Genomic DNA, 23964 nt, shown 5'->3' on the forward strand with positions numbered 1-23964 from the left:
TACAAGAAAGACAGGGATCTCCTGGAAAGAGTCCAGTGGAGGGCCACAAAGATGATACGGGGCCTGGAGCATCTTCCCTATGAAGAAAGGCTGAGAGACCTGGATCTGTTCAGCCTGGAGAAGAGAAGACTGAGAGGGGATATTTATGTATATAAATATCTGAGGGGTGGGGGACAGAAGGATGTAGCCAACCTCTTCTCAGTGGTTTGTGGGGATAGGACAAGGGGCAATGGCTGCAAGTTAGAGCACAGGAAGTTCCGCACTGACATGCGAAAGAACTTCTTCACAGTGAGGGTGACGGAGCATTGGAACAGGCTGCCTAGGGAGGTTGTGGAGTCTCCTTCTCTGGAGATATTCAAGGCCTGTCTGGACGCCTACCTGGGCAGCCTACTCTGAGGAACCTGCTTGGGCAGGGGGATTGGACCCAATGATCTTTCGAGGTCCCTTCCAACCCCTACAGTTCTGTGATTCTGACACATGAGTATCTTGCCAGGACTCACGTCTTAATGAGCTAAATAATAGCTATCCTTGGAATTTTGTTTGCTGATTGAACTTGCAGTCATCTGTCATTTATCTCTGTTTCTGAATTCTCCATCACCCTTCCACCTGGCATCACAGCCAGTCCCCTGGGAAAAGATAGGATGTGAAGTTGGTTAATATTGAAAAGCTGCCTTTGTTGCTGATGCGATCTTATCAGCCAGTATTGACCGATCACTTAGAAAGCAAAATTACTGGCAGCTTCTGCACAGTTAACGTATTTCTATGTGGCAAACATTGCTTTGCTGGAATACACAAACTATATTCAGAACAGGTAGTTCAGAAAACTGTACAGCAGCATTTTACCCAAGCAAATTAGTCCTTTGAGCACCTCTGTGACATGGACTGACAGTTTTGCTCTTGACAGCTCATGAAGAGATTGCTGTAGCATAATGAAGTGGGCATACATCTTTAAGTATTTTGCACTGAAGCTTAAGTTCACCTGTTGGAATAGTGCTAGGGCAGAATATTCAGATCTCTAGTAGAAAGATTCAAAATCCAATTCATTTTGACTCATTATAACTGAATTAGTAATAGTGATGTGGTGTTGGTGGGGAAATACGTGCCTAACATCTGAGTAGAAATTCAGTGGATAACACAATGAATAAAAATCTACGTATTTGATTTAAAAAAGGGAACTAAGATATAATCATAAAGTAAGCTAGTTTATTGTGAAGAAGTCCTGTTAAGTTTTCCCTCTTAAAAAAACTCTTAAGGTTTGTTTATTTGTCTTTTATACTCTAATACTTTTAAGGAGATGGTAAAACTTATACTCTGCAATAAATGAAATAAAAACCTGGGTAACTTTAAGTCAGTATGTGATGCGCATTGTTTTGGTAGATGTCATTTTTAGCGTCTTCAGCAAAGAATAAGCATTGTTTAATTATCTTTTGAAGCCAGCATTAACAAATTGGGTCAAACTTGCCTTGCCCGTCTTTACTGTTGAGTAAATCTTACCTTCAAGACAGAGGGTGAATGAAGTTGTAGGGGTTTAAACAGTACTAATAGTAGTTATGAATTGAGAAGCATCGTTGTAAGTGTTTATAGGTATGTAAAGCAGGAACAGTTGGGCTTGACCAGCTTCACCCATACTTAACTTGGCAAAAATAACATATTATTTAATACCCTTTTGTGAGTGGCAGCAGTGTTCTGTGATGTTTGCATGTGGGGTGTGTGTGGGGATGTGCAGGAGCATTCTCTCCCCTTCTTAAAGTGGTCTCCGCTGGCAAAATTGAGAGCTCTGGAGTATGTGCATCCCCATGTGATATCAAAAGCACTCATGCTGTTCTCTAATCTTGACTTCACAAGACAGCTGGGAAAGCACTTTTTTGCACTTCAGTTTTACCCAGTCAGAAAGTATTTGCCAGTATGGCAGCACAGAACAGGAAAAGGACCTTATTAATTCAGGCATCTAGTTTAAAGAGAGGCAGATTCTAATATGTATGTGATATAATGACCACTCATACTGTTCCTGAAGTGTTACCCTTGAGCAACAAAAATTAAAATTCATCAACGTGGAAGAAAGTGTGTCACAATGGATATCAGATATCCAAGTGCAGTAAGATAGTGAGACCAGTTTGGAGAAGATTCCTATTACATTATTTCTCTGCCTTCATAATTCTCTTACATCTTTAATGAGGGTTCATGAATGAATTCAGAAATAGGTTTTAAGACAGACAGACTGTCATTCTCCCTCCACTTCAATCTCAAAAACCACAAGCCATCTGAGAGCTGAACTGCTTTATACTTCAAGAGGGAGAAATTGATAAGATTTAGATCAACCTGAAGAGTAAGAAAAGTGTCTGGGGGTGGAAACACATGAATCCTCAAAGGGCCACTTACTGCCAGCATGAATCCAAAAATTTTCTTATGTTCGCAACAGCCTAGTAATGCTTTATAGTTCCATAATGCTTGAATAAATAGGAAAGAAATTGATTGCGTGCTTTTTATTTCTCTATTAGTTTAAAACAGAACATCTTCAAACTTGTTCAGTGTTTGTTTGCTGAAGCACCTGTTTGTATACATCAGTGTGTCCATGATAAGAATATATCTCAATCTCAGAAAGCACCAGAGGGGGGGACCAGAGGGGGGTGCACTCTAGGGAAATGGCAAATTTTTACGCATTCCTTTAGCTGTGTTATGATATGGGTGGTATGTTTGTGCTCAGGGCTGTGAAGCAGCAACTGTGCCCTGCTAGCAGCATTAGGAAGTTTAGGCTAGGTAGGATGAGTGGTTGAAACCTTGACTCCAGTTATAATGGGCAATATAAAGAAATTCCCTAATTGTCAGTCTGCTTGGATCTTGCTTTTCCTCTGTCATCCTGAATTTGAGTTATGTCCCTTGTCCCTCACAGGAAACTAAATGTAAAATCAAGTGTGACCACACAGTTTGCGCTTGCAGACCTTTGATTTCCAGATCAGAGCCATGGGCTGAGCTCTGTTAAAACTTCTGTAAACACAGAAAAAGCAGTGCATTGAGGGCATTGCAGAGCATGCACTGGATTTAATTGCACTATGCCATGTGTACATCTTGAGAAAAAATACCTGCTATCTTATTTTGCATTTTGCTGTTACCTTTTGACATCTCAGGCTGTTCACACAGAATAGAGTCTAAGAGAGTGATAATATTTTTTTCATGTTTGTTGTTGAATTATTTGTTATTGCAGTGTCACAGTTTCAGGTCAAGATACTCTGTTTTCCTTGACAGAAAGACTTCTCTGTATTGTATGCTTCTATTAGGCAGATGGATTGAACTGGCTTGTTTAAATTTCTAATATTAGATATTTAAAATGGAAACAAAGGTAGAGGATTCCCAGTTACTTGGGTGGTTCAATGAAATCTCTGCTTGCCTGGGAATTTTTATTTATGTATTAACAAACTATTTTGATTTAAAAAGGGAAAGAAAAATATTTCAGGTGTTTTTGATACTACTTCTCTGTGACTTGGCCTAGCTATACATTGCTTTGTATTTCTCAGGCGTTAGCTACTTCAGTGACTGTTTCCCATACTTCTGGTAAGGTATCAGCAGCTGTCAGCTGGGATGGATGTGTCTTAGTGACTCTGGCTCTGGGAGGGTGTGCATATGCCTGTGTTTCTATTAAACCATTTTTCCTGGACTTGCCCAGGAATGTTGTTCGTAGTATTTCTGTTGATAATTTCCTTAAAAAACTAATTAGGTTTTGGGTCATGTTACATTTGTGCAATGGTTGTTTAGATGGTGATGGAATATAGATAATATGGAAGTCAATATTTCTTATATGTATAATAACTACATGTAGTAGAGATCAGCACATGTGAGCATAAACTTCTATGTGTATAGTGTTCTTATTTGTAGATTAAAGAAATGTGCTTTCTGGAGAGGGAGGATTTTTTTTTTTTTTGAAGTGTCAGTTTAGCATTTTGTATTGTACTTGTTTATTAGTTAATTAAAGCATTTATCTCCAGTGCTATTGTTTTATTCTTTGCTTTTGCATAACATTAGAATAGCTACAGAAATTTCAGTTCTGTGCTCTCATTTGTACAATAGTTCAGATATTATAATTTTTATGAAATGTAAAATAACCTTTTTCTTGGTAGGATTTGTGGTTTTTTTCCAATCTCAGAAAAAAAGGACAGCAATATCAGTCACATCCACTTTGGTCTTGTTTTTAAATAAAACTGTTGTTTCTTTAGGGTTATAATATTCTGAGAGAGGGATTTCATTGTTAGCCTTAATTTTTAGATGACGACTCTTTCCTTTATTTCCTTTACATGCGTATGTATTTACAGTTCTTCTGTTTGAAAGGCATACTTAAAACTACCTTTAAAATCTCTAGGACTAGTTTAAAATATCTGTAAAAAATCTGAAATAAAAAAGTTCATAAACTGTTATAGATCTAGTCCTCTGCTTTTTAAATTACTCCTGAAACATGGGCAACTATTTTTCCAAATACAATGGGCACTTTTTTTTTTTTCCCCTCCAAAACCTCGCGTCATTTAGATAAAGACAATTCCCTAAAGAAATTAGGAGTGAGTCATTAATGTGTGGACCTGCCTTGTGCTTCTAATGCATCCTAGCAGTCTTGTTAATATAACTGTAACCATGCAAAGAACTAAGAGGGATTTTACAGCATGGTAGAACAAATACTTTATTTACATAATTTGCTAACTATGTAGCTATGTGAGTTGAAAATTAACACTTTTCCACAGATATTATGGGTAGGTGATCCAAGTCATCACAAAAGTGTCTGTATCTACACTATCTTGCACCTTTTCCTTACTTTTATGTGTAAATAAATTGATTATAAAAAAGGAGTATACCTCTTTCTGAGGAAAACACAGTTCAAATTTGATATAGGATTTTATGGACCAATGAGTTTTTATGTGTGTACAAAAGCTGTACATATGTAATTGAATAATCATGTCATCCTTGGATTCATTAAGCAACTTGCATTCTGCCTAAAAGTCAAATTAATGTATTTGCTTTTTTTCACGAGTTCTTCAGAGTCTTTGAATGGACGCAAACACAGAGAGATGGTGGTCCGTGTTTGTTTTTTTTTTTTTGTCTTTTTTCTTATAATTGTCTCTTTAGATAAGTGTTTTCATTTCTCTCTCAGCTATGGACTATTCTGCTAGTTATAAGCTTCGGATAACTACTTAAAGTTTTCTATAAAAATAGAAAAAGAAAGTTTTTTTTCAACTTTTTTCAAAAAGAAAACAAAAGTTCTTTTTGAAGGAAAAAAAGAGTACCTAGAAGTAAAGGTGATATGAATGTGTCAGAATTATTCTGAATATTTTAAAACTGTTCCAAGCATGTGGTGTGTGTGCTTTAATGTATAAGGCCATTGAGTATATAACAGTACATATATTGAAGTTTTACATATTGAAGTTAGGCTATACTTAAAATACAGCTAAGCTATATATGTGTTCATATGCATGTATTTACATGCACAGAAAAAGATTTATGTAAAACTCAGGATCCCCATCTTAATAAGATCAGTGATAATCTTGCGCTATGTTCAGTGGAGAACTATTTTTCCCACAAAACTTATAACCTTCCAACTCAGAATACACAAAGCAACATGAATACCTAAATGTTGGTATTCACCAGCATGAATTACCTATGCTATGTGTGGCATGTTCATTTATGGAAGTAATGGCACTTTTTACTCTGAGGAAAAAAAATCTCTTATATGGAAATATTTAAATATATCTGTAATAAGTTCCATCCACTCCCTGTTTAATTTCTGCTGTAGTTCTAGCGAGAAAGAAAATTGAAAAGTGCCCCATCAAACGAGTTCTCTCTTCTGCCACTTCCTTATCTTTCAGAAGCAAAATCCTTATCAATGACAGCATCTGGAAAGGTCAGCCGTAGGCCATTAGTTCTTCATATGCATATTCAGCTTCACCCCACACACACTTGGTAGCTAATGGCATTCTAGATAAGGATCTTTCAGTTCTGTGTTTTAATTAATGATCATTTTTGCCATTATCAACTGCCTACTTCATGAGTATAAGTGAGATCTTTGCCGTATATCATCAGTCAAATGCTCCATGCATGTCTTCGCTCATACGTGCTGTGACATGTAGAGTAGTATACCCCTTAGCAATTTCCTACTTGGAATAATTAGTAGACTGTTACATTTAAGAAGCTGTCTAAGGATTTTGTATGAGTTCTTTCCATAATTAGAAATACTGTTCTTAAATGGAATAAAAGGTCCCAGCTAGGTGTGTGTGTTGTGCATAGCAATAGGGCAAAATGCTTAAACTGATCAACTGATCATCAGAACTGCCGTTTTAAGGTCATTTTGTGACCATCGCAAATATTGCAAGATTTGTGATGAAAGTACATAAAAATGCCCGCATAATGTCTTGTATCAGTTTTCTACCTACCCCTTTCAATCTGACGTGGCGACACTCTCCTAAACGTATTCACAACTTTCAAAACATCTTGAATTCTGAATTCTTAGAGAATGCTTCCCATTTTCCCTCCATCTCCTCTTCCATTTTATCAATGAAGCACATGGAAAATAAAGTAAATAACTCAATTACTTGGTTCTTTCTGAAAATAATTTGCTTATTTTTTCTGAGAGTGAGAGAGAGACCAGGAAGGGGAAAGGAATGTTTTACTTACTCCTTTATAAAATCTTCCTGGTTTTTAAACATTGGACAAAGAATGATGGAATTAAGTACTGAAGGAATGAACTTTTGACTGATTAAAGAACAAAAACACAAAGTAAAAAATGAAGAAAATGGATTTTCTCATTTGAAAATATATAATTTTTCAAGGAAATGTACGAGCTCAAGGAAAATTACTTTTGAGTACAAAGTGAAAATATTTTCATGAAAAGTAATGTTCAGGTGAAAGCATCCAGTCATCACATGCTGAAATACAGTAAGAAACTGAAGTTACAGGGAGGGAAGAAAAATCTGTCTGGGCTTTCTTGCTTCAGTTAGGTAAATGGGTAAAACTGACACTTTTATTCACTTAAGTTGGTGGTATGAGATCGAGCTCTAAACACCTGTTGTACTGTCATGGAGCACTTAAAGTACAATCAAAATATTTATTAGAAGTTATCCAAAACGCTACAAACAGATATGAAATGAAGACATTAATTATGTCTTCAGAATAGGATCACTCTTGTCCATGCAGTACAAATATGAAAATAAATGTGGATATTTTTGCACTAAAAAAAACAAACCTATATGTAGACACAAAATATCCAAAATATGTTATTATGTTATACATATATTTAATATAACGTATATGTTTAATTATAATGTTCTCATAGGAAATTAAAGTGAAATTTATATTCTGTTTCCCTTACTTAGGTAGAAAGCATAACATGGTAAAATCTACTGCTGAAAGACTGATAATGACTGTGTGTGTCAATTATATAACTTCTGTACTTCTTAACATTTGGAAGATTAAGACTTCAAAACAAAATGTTTGATTTTTAGGTGCATTAATAATATTCCTACTGACAGGTAAGCATGAATGCGAATGGATACCGAACTTAGATATATTTTTAGTTCAAAAGCTACCAGAGGTGATAAATACTTGCTCTTCAAATGCAGCTTCAATGTCTCTGCAGTTAACATCTCTATCTGAATGAAAGTGTCAGTGGAGCTGTTCTTGCAGTGAATTAAAATGAAGTAAAAGAACATGATACTAATTCCTTTGTTTTCTAGATGGTCGAACTCTGCCATTAGAAAGGCTTCAAGTTCTCGAGCAGCCTGTGTAACTAGGCTTGCGTCTCTTGCTAGGCATATCTTGTTTAGTCTATTACAATTGCTAAAAGCCTGTCTAAACAGCATTAAAAAGTGCTTTAAAAAAAGTAGGGGAAAACTCTTTTTAGTGCAATTTTTTCTGCAACCTAATAGCTCCAGGAGGGAGAAAGTGTGTGTGTGTGTGTGTATTTTTCTATGTGTAGTGATGCTGAACATTTACTTAACTTGTTTTCTTTCCCTCCCAGTCCTACAGGACTTGCAAGAAGCAGATTTCTGTTTCCAGTACCTCTGTAATGAAGGGAGAAGGAAATTTGCTGTTCCCAAGGCAATAAACTGCCTTGCTTTGTTTTATTGTCTTAGATAATCGAATATCTGTGAAAGACATTCAATAAAGTCATTGGAGATTAGAGATTAGTCTTCTAGTCATAGAAAAGCACAGGAAAAGCTTTTTTTTTTTTTTTTTTTTTTTTTTCTGGGCTTGATCTAGAAAATCTAATTTAGTGACCATTGCTTTGTTGCTGGCACCATCATTGTGTATATTGTTTTGCACAGGGCCAGAAAAAAGCAGGCTGTGATATCCCATTAATGTTACCTGGATGACTGAAGAGCTATCAGTTGTAAGAGTTGGCTCAGTGCAGAAAAGAAACTGGCCCTGCGTTATATTTCTTGTGCTACAAAGGAAATGGAGCCTAAATGTAGCTTTTTGTATTTGAGAAAAGGAAATGTTTTTACAACATTATTATTAATGTGAGTTCTGAACCCACTTCCTACACTCTTCTGATTGGTCTAAAAGAAGATTATTAACAAATAAATATTGGGGGTTGAAACTGCAAAGAGCACCATCTTTAGTGTTAATGAACAGCACAGCAGTTATTTCATTGTAATATCCAGAAGCTGCTAAATTCTGAATGCACTGAGATTCACAATTATCATTAATGGAATTTAGTATTTTCAGGATGGTGGAAAATAGCATGGATTTAATAAAATATTAATGGGCAGAAACTCTGGATTAAATATTCATCCTGGTGCCTTTGGAGGTTATGTTCTATTGCTACCCTACAGCCCATTAGTAAATAATGATCTACTGGCAAAACCTTCTGGGATGTAGTATAGCTTAGTACAGAATTGCTGCATAAAGTTAAATCTTAGGACTTGCATGTTTTCTGTTTCGTAGAGTTACGTTGTGTACGGGGAAAAAAAAAATTGAGTCAGTACCAATAGTCATCTAAATCGCATCAGTAGAGGTAAATTTACCAAAGTTGAGCTGGAGGCATTTTTAGTGTGTGATTCCTCCAATACTAATGAGAGCTGCCTAGCTGCATGCAGAGCAACGCCTTGGCAGGTTGCATTCTTGCCTTGCTCAGGTTGGCCTGGACCTTTCCTATCAAACAGAGCTGTGCAACAGAAAGTAGCAAGAGAAAGAGAAGTAGATAGCAAGGCTTTTGTGTATACCTTTTTCTAGCAATCACAGTTGAAGCACTTTAATATTGCTAATTTGTGAAGGGATAACTGTGTCTTTATTTTCATGGGAATCTCAAGCATTTCTGTTTTCCAGCAAATGTCCTGTGGAGTTGATGGGAAGTGTGTTGCTGAAATTGATTAGTAGTGGAAATTTGGGGCTTTGACTTAATAAAAACTATCTTCATTTAAAATCAGTCTTTTATATATTAAGCAAACATTTGTAATGACATTGCAGCATCTCATGAGGTTTGTACTTGAGCCAAAGAATTTGCAACATGCAGAGAACAAGGATAAGTAGCAATCTAAATACAGCTTTCAAGATGCTCTGTGGCTAGGGCATCCCATGGTGTGCTGTTTTCTGTCTGTACAAGAGGGAGAGGGGTATAGTGCCCCAGGGAAAATATATTTAAAACTGGCAGCTAGACTACAACTCATAATTTCCTCTTTGTCGGAGTACTACATACCTATTGTCTATGAAACAAATTGCCAATGTGAACACCGTACCAAGACATTTCTATCTTTGATGTCAAAGATAATGCAATTAATTTGTATATAAAAGTCAAAGAGCATAGTGACATGGATGACGTGAGAAATTATGTAAGCTTTGTTATTGAACCACAAACATGGGCTAGGACAATTATAAAATAAGTAGATTATTTCATCTGCAGTATAAATGTTTTTTTTTGTTTGTTTGTTTGTTTTCCATTTTTATGAATGTTAACAATTATAACTGGTTTTGAATGTGGCATGGAATAGGAAAGATTCCAGCTCCCCAAAAACAAGGGTGGTGTATCTCTCTAAGCCATAACAGCTCATCAAAAGCCAAGTCCTTACAGAGACTTAAGGTGGTTTCCAATATGATTTCTAGAACACTTAAAAAAAATAAAAAAAAAATGCATAGAGGAAAACAAGACAAATTATTCCTTTGCTTTGAAAATATGCTAAATCAACATTTTGATTTATTGCATGGCTTTCGATAGTGTGCAAACAGTAAATCCAGATATCTGAGAGAGATCTGGATGGATGGGTGTCTGCTGTTTGTTTTCCATTTTGGGGTTTTATGAGAGTGGGGAAGGTTGGTTGTTTTGAAAAATGTGGTAGTGCTCAACAGTTAACAGAGTTGTTGTGCTAAACAGCTTCTTGCATATTTCTGTATTCCACTTAATGATATTCATGAAATATTCTTATTTACTAGGAAAGTCATTGAATATCCTCCCACAGGGTTTAGATTACTTATTACGTTAAGTAAGGATCACTCTTATTTATGTATGTTTAAAAAAAAAATGTAATTTACTAATAAATATAATTTCCTACTATAAGCAATTTTGTATACTCATCAACTGTACATGGTAACATGTGGCTGCAATATGCCAAATCAAAATTTATGTAGTTAGTGTAAATAGTTCAGGAAAAGGTGCAGAGTTCAGTGCTAGCTCAGCTCAGATAGCATTTTTTGGAGATGTCTCTCTCTACTTTTTCACCTATCTCATTTCCTAGGAGTTAGGACTAGCTAAATTCTCAGTGAATCCTAAAACAGATCCTGAGAGTTATGTGGCAATTTGTCCTGGCTCTTAACTCCTCCGTGAGTGCTGAGGGGCAAACTGTAGCAATAGTAAGATTGTTTTCCATAGAAGCATGTTGGGCTGAGAGATTTAAGAATTGCTGGACCTAACCAGAGCTGACTTTGGGTCAAGCCATTACGTGTTTTCATATCTAGATATTTTGTTTGCTGGAGTGTAGTTCTGACTGCTGTGTTTTGCTGAACTTTTTAGTTTTAGCTCTGCTTTATGTTGTATAAATGCTTTCTTATCACAAAGTTCCTTAACAAGTTCTGATAGGTTTGAGATGATCGTGTGGTAAACCTTGATGCTGCCATAGGTACTGCATTATGAAGGGATCCAGATCTGTGGGTTACTGAGTGTAGTTTCCTTCCTAAGGATGGCTTAGGTGATGACAACTGTAACTGGGGGGAGGAACACATTTTGCAGATGAATGAAGAATTTGAAAAGTGGGAGGTATAGATCTTCTCATCTTACTTATTAAGAAAGTAATACATTAAATATCAGCAGGTGTTATAGATTTATAGGTCATGATCTGGACGAGGGCATCGAGTGCACCCTCAGTAAGTTCGCAGATGACACCAAGTTAGGTGCGTGTGTCGATCTGCTTGAGGGTAGGAAAGCTCTGCAGGAGGATCTGGATAGGCTGCACCGATGGGCTGAGGTCAACTGCATGAAGTTTAACAAGGCCAAGTGCCGGGTCCTGCACCTGGGGCGCAATAACCCCAAGCAGAGCTACAGGCTGGGAGAGGAATGGTTGGAAAGCTGCCAGGCAGAGAAGGACCTGGGAGTGATGGTGGACAGTCGGCTGAATATGAGCCAGCAGTGTGCTCAGGTGGCCAAGAAGGCCAACGGCATCCTGGCTTGTATTAGGAACAGCGTGACCAGCAGGGCTAGGGAGGTGATCGTCCCCCTGTACTCAGCTCTGGTGAGGCCGCACCTCGAGTACTGTGTTCAGTTTTGGGCCCCTCGCTACAAGAAGGACATCGAGGTGCTTGAGCGGGTGCAGAGAAGGGCGACGAAGCTGGTGAGGGGCCTGGAGAACAAGTCCTACGAGGAGCGGCTGAGGGAGCTGGGCTTGTTCAGCCTGGAGAAGAGGAGGCTCAGGGGTGACCTTATTGCTCTTTACAGATACCTTAAAGGAGGCTGTAGAGAGGTGGGGGTTGGCCTGTTCTCCCACGTGCCTGGTGACAGGACGAGGGGGAATGGGCTTAAGTTGAGCCAGGGGAGTTTTAGGCTAGATGTTAGGAAGAACTTCTTTACAGAAAGGGTTGTGAGGCATTGGAACAGGCTGCCCAGGGAAGTGGTGGAGTCACCATCCCTGGAAGTCTTCAAAAGACGCTTAGATGTAGAGCTTAGGGATATGGTTTAGTGGAGGGCTGTTAGCGTTAGGTTGGAGGTTGGACTCGATGACCTTGAGGTCTCTTCCAACCTAGAAAATTCTGTGATTCTGTGATACTGTATGTTTTCATTCAAATGTGACTGCAAAAGGTATTTTTCTTTCTGAGCAGTAAATAATATATTATCTCTGCATTATGAACTGCAAATATATGCAGTTCATTAGAATTTGTAGTGATGGTAACCTTGCTACTTATAAGGAAATATATAGGACGTGATTTTATTGGTTTTAATAATACCTGAACTAAGTATGAAATGAATATAAATATACATGTATGTGTGTGTATATAAAGTATATAAAAATTCAAATGTCTTGATTGACTATGTTCTCTACTTGTGCATACAAAGGAAATAAACACTTCTTAGCTCTGTAGAATTGTTACAAATGCAAAACTAAATTTATTTAAGTAGTCATGCTGTGTGACTGCTGGAGAAAGAGGAAGCTAAAGAAGTTGCAATACTAACTTGTGTTCAACACCATCTGATAGGTAATGGAAGAAACGTGTGCTATAATTCATATCCAGGTAGTAAAGGTGCCACTAGCAGACTTTCTTGTACTTTTGTTTCTGTATTGTAAATATAAATGGTTTTACAAAATACTAACTTTGGTGGAAAAATTAATATGAGGAAAATGTTTTCCCTCCAGGTAACTCTAGGTACATTAAAGGAGGCTGTAGCAAGGTGGGGGTTGGTCTATTCTCCCATGTGCCTGATGACAGATCGAGGGGGGAATAGGCTAAAGTTGCGCCGGGGAGGTTTAGGTTGGATTTTAGGAAAAACTTCTTTACCGAAAAGGTTGTTAGGCATTGGAATGGGCTGCCCAGGATAGTGGTTGAGTCACCATCCCTGGAGGTCTTTAAAAGAAGTTTAGATGTAGAGCTCAGTGACATGGTTTAGTGGAGTACTTGTTAGTGTAAGGTCAGAGGTTGGACTAGGTGATCTTGGATGTCTCTTCTATCTAGACGATTCTGTGATTCTGTAAGTGTCCTGTATCATAGATACAAGTTGGTGCTATGCTCAGTGTTATATATGGAGTGGTAATTCGTGTTGAGAAAATGGTTGATATTAATAAAGAAGGGGGAGATTTGGGAATGTGGCCATGGGGGTTGGAAAACCCCGTGACTGAGATAACATTAGACTCTTAACGATGAGGCCATCAGGAATATAAAAGAGTTTAGAGAGAACAAGGAAGGGTGATTTCAGGAGACTCCATGCAATCTCAGGTTTCTTGTTCTCCAGCTGGTTCTCTTGTTCTCCAGCCGTTAAGGCATGGATGTTTCTGGGTGTTTGCTCTTGTTGTTACATTCAAAGCTGTTTGACCAATGAAAGGTTGTTTTGAAGAGAACTGCTGTGGAGAGAAGGGTATAAGAGGGGAGCCTGCCCTCAGGATTAAAAAAAAAAAAAAAAAAAAAAAAAAGGCAACACGATGAAGTTACATCAATAAAGAAGTAGGAAAAAGGAGTGAAGAGGAACAGGCTGGCAGAATGCAGACCAGGACGGGAACAGGCATTTTGATTGCCTCATGAAGATAGGTTCATCCAGACTCAGCAAACTGCTCAGAGAAGCTCGTACAGAAAGTTGCTGGAAATAGGCGCACTGGAGCTGGAGAGAAGCTCGAGTTGAGAGAAGCGGACCTGTGCACACAACTGCCTCTCGCTGGTAAGCAGTTGCGCATTATGGGGAATAATACGTCCTTAGGAACAAAGACTGTCCTGGTAACCTTACAGCTTATTCTCCTTACTAACAATCAGACAGTTTATGAGCCTGAAAAATGGGACCAAACTGAGGTCAAGGTGTGGGACTCTGCAACTAAAAACGACAAGGTTGCAGTGGGCTTGCTCGGCACCTGGCGAGCAGTCTCTGAGGCCTTAAAGAGCCATGTGGAGCCACAATCACAAACGTGTGGCTTGCCAGATAGTGAGGGAGCTGCGGGCTCCTTTACTGATCCGACTGCTATGCCATGGGCTCCTCTGCTGCTACTGCCATCGAAGGCTTTTGCTGTTACGCCCCCTGCTGACCTGGACGTGCCTTTTGGCCCAGGCCTCTTGGCCTTCACAAGGAGATGGATATGTTTTTCTTCAATCTGGGAAGAACGGGATACATAAGGCCTGAAGCAAGAAAAGGAATGGAAAATGGAGACTGTTAAGTTATGGAACTTAAAGGATTGTTTGTTACCTATCCTGATTGTACATATGTATAGGCATACTTGTGTTTAGTGTGTAAAGCAATGTTCTATATGTTTAGAAAGTTTGATGTTTGTGTGTGCATGTTGGTGGAGCATAGACTCCCCGCATACCCAGCGCTGTTTACTTGCCTTTTATAAATATTCATTTACGTTACTAAATTCGGAGTTGAGACTTCATTTATAACACTCAGGAAAATGAGTTGCTTAGTAAAGTAACTACAAAACACAAATACTTAAGTTGTCATGTGTTTCTTAACTTCTTAACAGGTCTTTCTGTATTTGTCTATATAAACAAATTTATGTATGTATGATTTCAGAGGATGACATAATACACTTTGAAAACTTTTTTTTTTTAATAATTGAAAAAATATTCTATTGTGGTTGTTTCTAAAGTTTTTGTAAAAACTTGACTTGTAGTTATTTTGCTCAGTATTTTCTCAAAGGAAATAATCTTTGAAGAACCTGTTAGCCAGCTTTTAGTAAGTTGTGTTATAAGTGTTGTTGACCAATAATTCTGTAACCAATTGGAAGTAAACTTATCCATAAAAGACAAATAAAAGTTTACTAAGGCTAATCTGCATCTGGAATCTGAATTTACATGATGGTTTTTGAATTATTTACGCTGAAAGGTAGCATCTTCTGGGCTATGATTTTTGCTTTTCGTAACAGTTTGTAAGTTGTGCTATCAACTGGATTTTGACACATCTAGACTTTTGGGTAGGTTAAGAAGTCTGTCTGATATCATTGACCTTATGTAAGAGAGAAAGTGTCTATTTATATTTTCTGAAAAGTTGTCTTTCTTAAACTGTTGTAGTTGTTTAGTACCTTTATAGCAGCATAGAGAGAGTGCCAAAACTCTACTCCTGTGACAATTTTGTTAATTATGCTAGCTAAATAGATCTATCAAATTCCCAGGGAAAAATAAATAAATATTTCACCAGCAGAATGCATATATTTTATTTACTTATTTATAATTTGATGTTGCATTTTCACTGTGTTCTTAAATCAAATATAAGGGTGTCAGTATATCTGAAATTTCTTTATTTCCTGTAGCTCCTGGATGTTTGCTATTGTATAGCACCCAAGCACTAAGAAAACCAAGCCTCTGAGTACTTAGCTTTTAAATGGCTGTAATTTTCTTTTGCTAACTAACAGAATAACCTTATCTACAGCTTTATCACAGTTAGTTTCAATCCAATTAATCTTCATCAATATTGCCACCCTTCACATCATCCTCTGGAAAACTTAAAAGGAAAATAGCTTAATTAGGAATAGCAATGGCATTTCACTTTCAGAAAGATGGAATGTTCAACACGCTGTGTTGAAACAACATTCTCTGATTAGAATAATTTATGTGGCAAACACTAAATAAATATGCATTCGAGGAAAGGGCTTTGTGTAACCAGTGTACATAGAGCTATGTTCTCTTGTGCTCATGAATTAGAAAATTGTAATTAGTAACAACTAATATTCTTATACTCTTATGTAAGAAAGTCAATATCTTTTGATACGAGATGTACAGGTGACACAAATTTTATTATAGAATGGGATTTGATAACATGCCTATCCTGTCATGGTTGCCTTTTTCTGCTTCATGTTGATTGTGTTCACAATTATATCAATGACTTTTCTTTGGCTTTTGTGGAAGACTAAACATTTCATGATGTTCTTGACTCTTCACCCTGCATGATTATGAATACTGTCCCCATACTACACTCAGAGATGAAAAGGCAACATTTTTCATTTGTAATGTTCAAGGTATGCATACATCCTTTTAAATAGGGAACATGTTATACTTGATTACTATAGCAAAGAAGATGTGCAAAGGCAGAATGTTTCATCAGAAATGGCATTGTGGAGAGAGATAAGATCACTTTTAAGATGTATAATATTTGATAATTACAAGAATTTATGGAGTGTGACATAATATTTTTATGAAATTTAGAATTTAGATTTAAATTGCTGACTGCCCTAAAACATCAGGGATGTACTATAAAATCTATTTCCTTTTACAGATTTGGCTGAATGGTTCTCAGAGAATTCTTGCCAGAAAATGATTCTGTCAAGTTCCTGGTAATGTTTTGTTGAACTATGGAATCCTTTTACAAAAAAAAGAGAGATGACAACTAGTCTTGTCCGGTATTCTCCAAGCTCCCAGTAAGTACTATCAGGATTAGTCAGGTGTGCATAAAATTACTTTGTTAATACAAATCAGATCTGAGAAAGGTATGCTATAAGTTCTTTATATGGAAGTTATTTACTATTTCATCTGCTACTTGGAATTAAGGCTGTTTGTGGAGCATTATGTCAAGCAAGCTGTCAGTGTACTGTCTCCTTCAGGAAAAAGCAGGACTGTCACCTCTTGAAATGCGGCTGGCAGAGCACGAGGACACACTTTTTCCTATCGTTTCCTGGCTGTCATGAACTGGGTGGATTGATAATTAGTCTGAGAGTCCATGTTATCAGACATTCAGCCTGAAAACGAGATTCATGTACATAATGTTCAATATTATTTTCTTGTATGCTAACTTAATGACATATTTTGAGAAGGAAATAAAATTTCCTCTTTCTGTTATTAATTCTCTTTGGAAAACTGTTTTTACCCTTGCAAAGTGCAATTCTGTAAAATTATAAGTTATAATAATGCAGGTCTTCAAAGTGTATGGATAAGAAGGGAAGGTTTCAGGACATAGAGAATCTCTAATAGGGTTCTGATTTTTTTTTTTGAGGGTAAGCAGAAAAAAAAAATAAAGATCATAATACATGTGTCTGGCCTCATTACATGTGTCAGGGAATCCCATGTGATATTAACAAAGCAAAGGATTTACCCTACTGAGGAGCTGAATTTGAGGGATTTGACGTTTTTGGTTTTTTTTAGTCTCATATATCATATGTCAATCCCAAAATAAAGGTGTGCACTTGTCTTTCACTTTCTTAAGAAGGTGTATGATTGTGTATGATTTGAAACAGCATTCGTTTTCCAAATGAAGCAATTGAAGGAAGCTGAAGGCCCAGTTTGTTTCATAGAGATGATAAGAAGGTGCTAATACAGAAATATGCCAGTAACTGGTCCAAGCTTAATACTGATGCAGAGGTGGCCAAATAATACTTGATATAGGCAGTGCAATAGAAAACACCACTTTCTTTTGCTATTACTTGCATATTCTGAAGTATTTTCTGTCAAGCGATGCCCATTATCTGAGATGACTTCTACTTCCATCACTTTTATGCTGCAAACTGCACAGCAAGCAAAGGTCAAAGTTAATTAGCTGGGGATGGGGGCTGTTTGTTTTCATCCTCACTAGAGCTTTTATTTTTATTTTTTTGTAATTATGAATACAGAATAGATAATGTTACAGACTGAATTCCTAATGAAAAAAAAATACTGAATGGAAAGCAAATTTAAGGTGTTTCTTACACTGTCAAAGTTTTTATTCATTACTAGCCTGAAAGTTTAAACTGACTTCACAAAGAGACAAAAGAAACCTAATTCTTAATTTAAAGCCCTGAAAAGCTATGCTAAAACAATCATGAATTCAGTCTTTACAAGTAAGAATGGAGCTGGACAAATGTATAGAAAGCTAGAGAGAGAGGAAGTGGACTAATGATAGGACTAATGAGAGTCATATTGTTAGTCTTGACACTGTCCTTCAAATGGACACAAACTGTTGGGAACTAATAAGGGTCCTGACAGCGCTTGCGCGCGCTTTCTCTCTCTCTTTGTATATACATATATACATACACACACAAACACGTGTGTGTGTATATATATTTCTTTTATATATATATATATATATATTTATTTTATACATATATATATAGTGTGTGTGTATATAGTATCCCTTCTCTGTAGTCTCTATCTGGAGGTCTTGAATATTATTCTTTCTTCATCTTTTGCTTCTGTGCGGTTATTTTACAGTAACTGGGAGTCCAAGGGATCAACTTTCCAAATGTCATTATCAATGTTCAGTTACCTAGCAAGCACAAATGTGAACTTCTTGAAACTAATGAGAACAGAGGATTTACAGCAAGAAAATTTGGGCACATTAATAAATGTTTCCCAGTTCTATTCCTTATTATACTTATAATGGGTATTGTGTGCTTTTCATGATACAGTAAAAAGAATTGGTATCTGCAAACAAATTTTGCTAGTAATATGCATCTGTTACTAGGATGATGGGGTGCAATGTAAGCATACAGCTGGCTGGATTTTAAGCTCTTTGAGGAAAATCTATGTATGTGTACTGCTGGGTGAAGCCTGGAAATTTCAGAAATATAAAAATAATCATATATTTTACCTAATTTCACACAAGCAAAACCCAAACGGAGCTAACTTTTTAAACACTAATAACTTCTTGGCTTCATCTAAAGTGGATCAAAGTGCTTAATATTTTAGTGATATCTGGTTTTAGTTGTAGCATTAAAAAAAAAAAAAAAAAAAACAGGTTACTTTTTATACTTAGGTGTGTCCACAAAGTAGACACACCAAACAAACATTTCCCTGTTTCCTGTCAGTACATTAAATGTTTCATAAGATTTTTCTTCTCCAAATAAGAATGTGTGCACATTTGTTTTTAAACATTGGAGCTGCCTTTGACTGATTTTAAAATAATGTCTTAATATCATCATGAGCACATTTTTCACCCAGTCCTTATTAAAGCTACACATTTCACAGCCACCAATTACAAGTTGGTGCTACATCTTTGACAGTTGTTTGAGAATAGTTTGAAGTAGTGAAGGTGAAATGTAATTAACAGTAGATATCACATAAATGCTTCGATCAATTTAAATTAGTCACTAGTAGGCCATGTATCACAGATTGAAGTGTGGTATTTAACAAGAAGAAAATCCTTGTTAATAGTGTGGTCATTTGCATATTAATCCATTGTTAGACTTTGTCTTAAATGCATGCATTGTTTGACTTGATTACAGTAGTCGGTATGAAAACATGAAATTTATTCTTTCCCTTCTTAGTATCTTTATCTGCAATGCTTGAAGTAGTCATTAGAATCATAAGGAAGGTTTCCCTAAAGACAAATTTCAGTTTCTTCAGAATGGTGTGTGGGCATAAATAAACATTCCTCTGTGTGTGTGCGTCTGTAGTATACATGGTGTATACTAACTGTCAGGTTTTGATGTACTTTTTTCAACATGGGGCTTGAGATAGCAAGTGGAAGTGGTGTTTTAAATCTTTTGACAACAGTCACTTCTAGTTACTGTTTCCTTAACATGTGGCTTCAGACGGACAGACTGTTTTCCACAGAAGTTCTGCCTTTTAATGGCATCAAATGAGTTAATATTTACTCCATTAGTTTCCCTGGTTGTACTTAATTGAGAGACATTATTCACTACATGTGGGATAATAAACATGCTATCCATGTGTAAAAATATTTAGTTTATCATGTTTTTTAGTTGACCAAACAAATTTTAGTTGACCAAACAAATAAAACATTAATGGTCAGATGTCAATCAGGAAATAATAGCTGAGATTCTTATAATTTTAGCAAGTTGTGTGCTTATACTTGATTAATTTTCATTATTTTTTATTTATTTTTTCCCTCAGTAAAAAGATTAAAGCATATCATGGACTTCTCATTTTTAGAACTTTTTTTTTTCCATTAGCTTGACAACCTATATGTATGTTTTCTGAAAAAGGGTGTGTGTTGCTCTTAGGATGTGCGTTTAATGCCTCAGATACAATTTCAAAGGTATCAGAACTGAATATAACTGAATATAGATTTGGTTTTCTAAGACACAAACACCTGAAAATAAAAGGAGCTGGCTTAAATTAAATTGTCATTATTCTGTTACTTAAGGAAATGTGTTGAGTTCTTCTACCTTAGAACCACAAATATGGAATAGAAGCACTCCGCTACTTGTCCACATTTATGGTATATTTCCACATTTTTGGTTTGAAAACAGCTGCTTCTTTTAAGATTTATACTAAATAAATAGAAAAAGTAAATATTTTCTTGAATGTGTTTACATTAGGCTATCTGACAAAGTAAATAGAATTAGCTTGATCAATCTGTATGATGTTACAGGGAAGGAAAAACAAAAACTAACCAGTATATCACTACTAGCAGTGTGTTAGGCTTTCCTGTTTTTGTTAAGTATTCCAGAACAATGTAATCAATCAAAAAGTTTCCCATTCCACATGGATAAATGTTACCTTTTTAAGCATTGCTAAACACTTTGACATATTTGAAAAATTGAGTCCTAGATCCTAAAGGTTGTTTGTCACAGGAGAAAGAGAAAATATGCTCTGTGCATGCGAGAATGGCAAATAAAGACTGTAAAGATGATAAATCTTGAGTTGGATACATAAACTACTCAGATTCATAGTTCCCAACTTCATCACACACAGCTGTAGTTTAGTTTGGCCTTTACTGACATATAACTATATACAACAGGGAAGTAGTGGTCAGTAGATCGTGTCTCAGGATGAAGCCTGATGAAGGAAACAGAGAAGAGAACAAATAGTACATACTACATTTTGAATGCAAGCCATGCTGAATCCTTATAATTATTTGTTGCTTTGATATTGGTGGATCTTTTGATTTGTATTTTTTCTGATTGTTTTCAAAGGCACACTAAGTAAGATAAAGCACGCCTTGAAACTGTCCTCTCCCACAGCATTTAAATGATGACAGGCCTGTAAAATTTGTTGCACTAAAAATGTCTGCAGAACAGTCGAAGCCACTTGTTGATACGATTAAAGCAATTTAATTCAAAAGAAACTTTCTAAAGGCTTCTTCTGACAGCTGGTAATTTCATACAACTTAGACAATAATATTACTTTATCCTAAATATTTTTGTGAGATTACTGTGAATTCTTACAATCCGTTGAAGCTCTTCTAGGTTTTATAAAAACAAACTTTCTGTAATTCTGTGTTCTGTGCTGTATGTTGTGGTCATAGAATGTGGTATTGGTATGAAAGAAATAACTCAAATTTTGTCCTAACATGGAGGGGATTTTTTGTTGTTGTTGTGTCTGTGGATTTAATAATCCAACAAGAATTAATAATTTTACAGTGAGAGGTAGACAAAGCGATGCTTGTAAATCTCTATAGCATTTGATTATGAACTGATTTCAGCATTTGGCTTGCTTTAATTTTTTTTCAGTAATACATAATTATTTCTTCGTCAATAACTCCACTGATGTTACTATATTAGATAATGTCTTTATAATATTTTTCAAGGAAACTAGTTTGTATTAGAGGACATATCAGAGAAACCTTCAATTGTAGTTTTCAACAACTGAACACTCTAATGACAGATTAGTAAAGGTGAAGGGAAGGGGCCCTGACAATTGGTTGTCACTGTGTACATTGCGAAGCAAAAAGCTCTTGCTGCTGCACTGAATTTTGCATAAAACCGTGACAGGAATTTTATTTCCCTGTTTCTGTAAGGAAAAGTTGCTTCTGCAAGAGACCAGGTGAGAAAGGTGTTTGGATGTTCGTGAACCACGTCTACCAGTCCATCTGGTTGGTAGCGTGAGGACTGTGGGTGGAGGACTGGAGATGCTCAGGTTGTGTGCTTTGAGCTCCCACCTAATGTGAAGTGTTGGCCAGCCTCCTGCAGCATTGATCCTTGGTGAAACATTAGACACTTCGGATAAAGAAGCCTTGTTCACCGAGTCATCTGCTTAGATGTAAGGAGTGCTTCACTTGTTCTCCACTGAAACTGCAGCCTTTGCATAATAGCGCATACTTTTCAGAGGACAAAGTATTCAATTATTTTGGTCTTTTTACTTAAATATGGAAGCACAGTAGTACAAAAATAAATTGAATGAGAAAAAGTCTGGACTGGTGTGAAAATTTAAGGTTCTGGAAATTTCAGATACAATACCAAATAATGAGGAATGCTTGCACACTAACCTACTGGTAAATAATAGCTTTTACTTTTGGTTCCCTGGTATGTAAATGTCTTAAATTCCCTTGTTTTGTGTTAGTGCTATATAAGCATACTGTTATGCAAAATCTAGAGGATAAAATGTATTTTGTGACAAGGTAATAAACGTACTGTGCATCCATAAAATAGTTTAATTTATGGGCAAAAATACATTAATGTTCAAATACCATTCAGAAAATGCCAGTGTTTTTTTTTTTTTTTTTTTTTTTTTTTTTTTTTTTTTTTTAATAACTTCAGCTACTTATGTGCTCTGTATGAATATTTTCATTGTTAAACCAACTCATAATCTTTGTGCAGGCCCTAAATAGTCTGAGAAATAATTACAGCTCGGTATAGCTCTTGAAAGTGAAAAGTTGTGTAAGGGGAAAAATTGTGACTGTCAACTTTGAAGCCTATACCTTTAACTCCAGACAAAGAAAGCAATCTACTGAATTGAGTGGTCTCAGTTATTTTTATATGAAAGCATATATTGCCTATAAAGTGAATTTTAAAATGTCAGTTTTTATCTTGTGTCATATTTGCAGCACATAGATAGATCATGTTAGTACAGAGCACTCTCAACAACAGACCTGAACATGTGCCCAGGTCTTCAAATGATGCAGGGCAGATGTTATCTTTGCTAATCTCAACTCTTCCATAGATGAGTTTTTAATTAAATTATCTTTCCTGATGATCTATCCCATATATTTGTTGCCTATAAAACTAAAATGCATGTGTGGTAGGGTGGGCGAAACAAACATTTTTATTAGGAAACCACATTAGAAACTAGTGTGTTAACTGGATATCCTAGTTTAATTGACAGTGTTTTAATTTACAGCTGTTGAAATTAATCTGCCATATTTGAATTTGAATCTGCATTTAAATATACTTTTTCATGAAATTGAGGTAGCAATTGCCAAAGAGAAATAGATTTTGCTAAAGTAAATGCAGAGGGATTTTTATTTTTTTCCTTTTTTAAGTCTGGGAAAGACAGACCTCAATCCTAGCTTATCTATATAAGTTTATATAAGCCACATAGCATAAGAAGCTATTAATATTCAAGAGTTATTAGTACAAATCCCTTTATAAAGCAGCCTTACTTTAGCTTTTGAGTGACATTGCAACATTGTTTTTCAATGAGACTGTCCTTGAGAGTCAACAAACTCTATTTCACTAAGAGGGTTAATTAAGGTCAAGTTTATAATGGGGTAGAAAGAGGCACAGACTGAAGCAGCCGTATATCAGATTGAGATTTCAAGGTCTCTGCAATGCATTAATAACTGTGAGGCTGGCTAATGTGGGTGGCATAACATGTTCTATAGCAAAAAATGCTGGTAGCAAACCTGGAAAATCAAATACAGTTCTTTGCACTGAAGCTTTTTTTTTTTTTTTTTTTTTTTTTTTTTTCTTGACGGTGTTTTTCATTGGAAAACTCCTTTTAGTTTCTAAACTCCTTTATTTCTAAGGGATTGTACCAGGTCAGAGAGCAGAGTTGTTGGTCAGCAAGTTTCCCTGGGTTCGTCCAGGTTATGGGAAAAGCATCATCTCTGTGTTGCCTGACCTGCAGGTTCTTCAGATCTAGCAGATCTGGTTCTCTCAAGGATGTGGTGCTCTCTGTAATATCTATGCATGGATTTTTTTTCCCTCTTTTTTTTCGAGCATAAATTTCAAGGGGTTAACCCCCCCCAACACACTTCCATGATGGTGAGGTGCCATATGGGCA

General features: G+C 36.3%; 1 long non-coding RNA gene across 3 annotated transcripts in view; it reads left to right on the plus strand.

Moving 5' to 3' along the window:
• The window catches only part of LOC311436716, a 149683-nt gene that overhangs the window by 68687 nt on the left and 57032 nt on the right, over positions 1-23964 (plus strand). For all 3 annotated transcript variants that reach the window (XR_014693050.1, XR_014693051.1, XR_014693052.1), the window contains exon 6: positions 16364-16505. This is a non-coding gene — a long non-coding RNA (uncharacterized lncRNA). The remainder of the gene's footprint in view (positions 1-16363; positions 16506-23964) is intronic.

The sequence above is a fragment of the Aythya ferina genome, assembly GCF_964211825.1.
Source record: "Aythya ferina genome assembly, chromosome: 4".
Classification (NCBI taxonomy): Eukaryota; Metazoa; Chordata; class Aves; order Anseriformes; family Anatidae; genus Aythya; species Aythya ferina.